Source organism: Perca fluviatilis, chromosome 3 (genome assembly GCF_010015445.1).
Source record: "Perca fluviatilis chromosome 3, GENO_Pfluv_1.0, whole genome shotgun sequence".
NCBI classification, from domain to species: domain Eukaryota; kingdom Metazoa; phylum Chordata; class Actinopteri; order Perciformes; family Percidae; genus Perca; species Perca fluviatilis.
This window is the reverse complement of record NC_053114.1, coordinates 7,712,474-7,716,644: the sequence shown is the minus strand read 5'-3', so window position 1 is coordinate 7,716,644 and position 4,171 is coordinate 7,712,474. Positions and strand designations below refer to the sequence as shown.

General features: G+C 41.1%; 1 long non-coding RNA gene across 1 annotated transcript; it reads right to left on the bottom strand.

Moving 5' to 3' along the window:
- Window positions 1-486: 486 nt before the first annotated feature.
- LOC120555855 lies at window positions 487-3,346 on the bottom strand. The gene is made up of 3 exons (XR_005638768.1): window positions 3,267-3,346; window positions 2,608-2,645; window positions 487-572 (listed from the first exon to the last, which is right to left on the bottom strand). It is a non-coding gene; the product is annotated as an uncharacterized LOC120555855 (long non-coding RNA).
- Window positions 3,347-4,171: the final 825 nt, after the last annotated feature.

The following is a 4,171-nucleotide window of genomic DNA, read 5'->3' as shown; positions in this document are numbered from 1 at the left end:
TCTTTCTATAAATGCAGAGCACAAACCGGACGCTTGAATATGGCTGGGTTACATTAATGGATTCTCCAATTAAAATGAATCTTTGTTTAAGTGATCTGAAATTGATTAATAAATCCAGAAATGGATCTTATAATGTCTACCTTTTGACCATGGATGTAGAAGTAAAAAGTCCTCTAAAATAACTTTTTGGGGATCAGATCTTAATGTAAACATGAACCTGGTGCATTATAAAATATCTGAGAGTTGCTTCTTGCTTGGTACAATTTTCAGCAGAAGTTGTTTGAGAATGTCTTTTACATCAAGATAAATTGGGATTGGAACTGAAATTCCCTAATCTGATTAATATCCAATCAGAAATGTGATCCAATCGGGACGCTGAGAATCAGAATCTATTCAGGAAATCACGGCGATACCCAGCCCTACATTCCAGCTCATGTGTGTTGTATTTGTGAGAGTGTAGAGTAGCTTTGGTCCTGATCCCTGCTGGCTGGATCGATGCTCTGGTAGGTGTTTTCCAAGGTGAAGACTGGAGGACAGTTCTCGTAGGAGAAATCAGGGGCAGCCTGAGGAATCTAACAAACAGATATTTGACAAAGAGAGAGAAACCACTCCTGAAACACGACATGTGAATTCAGGAGGCAGAAAAGGAAAACCAGCACAGATGTGTCTGAGCTACATTAATCAGACAATTTGAGTGATGGACTGTGAAGAAAGATGTTTAGGTTCTGTTTCCATTTTGATGTGAAAATTGTCAATACTTGACTTTGTTTTAACTGCTTCTATTTTCAATAAACTGCCAACTTACAAGTTAGGGGCCAGACAGTTCTGCTGCTGGTCCCACTAGTATTTGCAGATACCTGTATGATTTTTTTTTTTTTTTTTACCGTGAAATCTGCCTTCCAATGCATATAAAAAAAACTTTGCACATAGGTCCAGTCCTATGCTAAACTTTCTTAAATGGCTTTGTAGGCTCATAGTCTTAATGGTGGAGCTACAGCAACCATGTATTGTTTCCAACTTATTAATTGAGTAAAAATTCATGTTTATCAAAATTATTTTCTGGAACCTATATGGTACAGGTTGATGATGACTGAACAAACAAAGGGAGTAATCTATTACAATTTGTATAGTAATATCCTGGTAACAACGTAGAAACGAACAAGACTTCCTTTTACAGTCCGGTTTCTTCTTACGTACTGAATATGATAATGAAATAGAAGATGTTCTATCATGACTACCCAAGAGTTAAACTGTCTACCCAGTGGTTGTTACCAGGTAAGTACTGATGTGATGTTTCATAGTTTCTAAGGTAAATTAAATTAAACTGAAATAGCCATGAATAATAATTTCTAAAACTAAGTAATTAATTGTAAAGTACTATCTAAATTACCCAATAAAACTTGGGCTGTGACAAATAAAACCCTGAATAACTAAATGGTAACTTTTATTGCTGGGTAATTGAGGGGTATTTCTAAGGATGTATACATCTGAGTCATTACTATCCGAAACTGGTAAGAACTGCATGGTACTTTGGTGCATTGATGAGTAATATTTGAGGTTTTACCTTATACTTCAGCTGTATTTTTTTATTTATTTTTTTAAGATAATTTTTTGGGGCTTTTCCCTTTATTGTGAAGTGACAGTGGATAGACACAAAAGGGGGAGAGAGATGGGGGACGAAAAGCAGCAAAGGGCAGCAGGCCGGACCTGAACCCGCGCCGCTGCAGCCAACATGGGGCGAACGCCCCCACTGGGAGAGCCAGAGGCCGCCCCTCAGCTGTAGTTTTAACTATAATTACCTACTTATTACCAGTGGTAGTTACCTAGTAACGTTATAATGTCTTGTTGGCGAGCGCCGGTTTGCCAGGGAAACCAGCCAGGCTCAGCCCGAAGAAGCAACGTGGAACTCCCCTCCCCATCCCATGTTGGAGGAAATGCTGGGGTCGGGTGCACTCCCACACAGGTGGCAGTGAAGGTCAGGGGCCTCGAGGGACCAGACCTAGGCAGCAGAGGCTCTGGGGATGTAGATCCTCAACTATCTGTGGGGGAGGGAGCCAGAACTTGTGCGGGAGATGGAGCGCTATAATTAGATCTGATGGGGCTACCTCTACGCACAGTCAATGTTCTGGAACCGTACTCCAGGAAATGGAGTTGGATTTTTTTTCTTCTCGGGGCATGCCCAGGGTGTGAGGCTGAGCAGGTCTGGGGATACTCATAATCCCCCGGCTGAGCATAGGACTTTACCCCGGTGAACAAAAGGGTCGCTTCTCTATGCCTGCGGGTTGTGGGGGGGCGCTATATTGCTTGTGCATATGCACCAAACAACAGCTTGAAGTATTAGGCCATCTTTGAGACCCTGAATGGAGTCCTGCATGGGAATACAGTAGGGGACTCCATAGTTCTGCTGGGAGACTTCAATGAGGAATGATGAGACACCTGGGAGTGAATGGGAAGCATGGCCCAAGCGGTTGTTTGTTGTTAGACTGCTGTGGTAGTCACAGGTTGTCTATGTATGACCATTTTCTATTGATCCTCATCTCTAATGATTGTCATGTGCACTGGTACATGTTAGCCAACAGAGAGAAAACAGAGTTAAAAGAAAGTCACCTCCAAGTTCATGCCATCTGAGTTTCCTCCAGTGGAACCTGTGGAGCAGACAAAATATTGTTTTTTATTATTATCAGTAATTATGATGCAGATGAGGTCATGTTATGTGCCAGGCAGAGACAGTGCATGTTTTCATTTCATTTTATTATTTCTCTTGAACAATCAACAATGTTGCAAAATAAAAATAATCAGAATTTACCAAAAAAAATAAAATACAAAAATAATAAAGGATTAGTTCGAGAAGGAGCAGGCAGAAGCAAATAGCTTATTAGGTCCTGCCCCTCCTTCACTATTAGGTCCTGCCCCTCCTTCACTATATCATATTATTACAAAACAAATAGATATGCAAATACAGCATACAATCTTTCAGGTCTTACAATAACTTACAACTATACAACAATATAAAACTTTTACCATACAATTCCATTCCTATGTTTCGGTCTGCTCTTTTCTGTATTGGTCATGTAATGATTTCTTTAATCTATTTTTGAACTGAATGATATTATGGCTCTGTTTGATGTCATTGTTCAGTCCATTCCATAAATGTTGTGTGTGTCAGAGGAACACTGTCAGAACAAAAACATGAATTGTTGAAGTGGTAAAAACCACGACCTGAGGAATGGGAAGTTTTTTGTTGTTGAGTTGTTCTGTTGTCTCACCGTTGGGTTTGCACTTCCTCCGAATACAGGTGATCGTGAGCGCCAGCACAGAGATGATGACAATGATGAGAAGAGTCATGACCAAATACAACAGCACACCTTTGTAAAGAAGAGAGAAGTTGGTTTTACTGACGCTTCCTAGTTGATGATGACTTTACATTTGGGACTTGAGGCCCTGTTCATGCAGTGCTGTCAAACTAATCCCTGAATGATTACTGTTATATTAAACTCAATGTGCAAATCATGAAAACAAAGGAGTAACATTTAAGTTCTAAGGGTTTCAGGCTCTACTGGGGGAGAAAAAAAAACAACCATTTTGTTCAGGAGAAAAAGTACAAAGAGCAAAACTGTCCTTGACCCTGCTGAGCGTGTTTGTTGGGTGATGGAAGGACAATTACATGTAACTGCTTTTGTTCACCAGATGGGCCAGATGTACTAATGCTTTTGCGCCCACTTCAGGCGTATTTGTTTCGCAACGTGCGTGTAAAAGCATGGCGAGGTATGTACAAACAGGCAGCACTGAGGTAAAAGCGCAGACTGTCTGTCGCGGGAGCTGAAAATGGCAAATTGCGCTTTTCAGTGTCATGCATATGCATTCATGGGAGGGGCAAGGGGAATGTGGGAGTTTCCCGTAAAGAGATAGGAGGGGAAACGTAAAGTGCGCCTAATTATGTATTAAGTATGTACAAACACCGCCCGTGAAAGTGCGCCTCTATTTTACGGTGAAAATTCTCCGCCTCCCAAAAGAAGGTGTAAACAAGCCGCAAGCGGGTTTCCTCGCGGATGCCTCCTGGTGAAATGGCAAATGGCAGCAGTAATCCAAGCAAGACGAAGACATAGGCCAAGGAGATGAGCTGAAAAGATTTTTGGATGCTTAATTTTACAGATTAAGCAGTCATGCATAT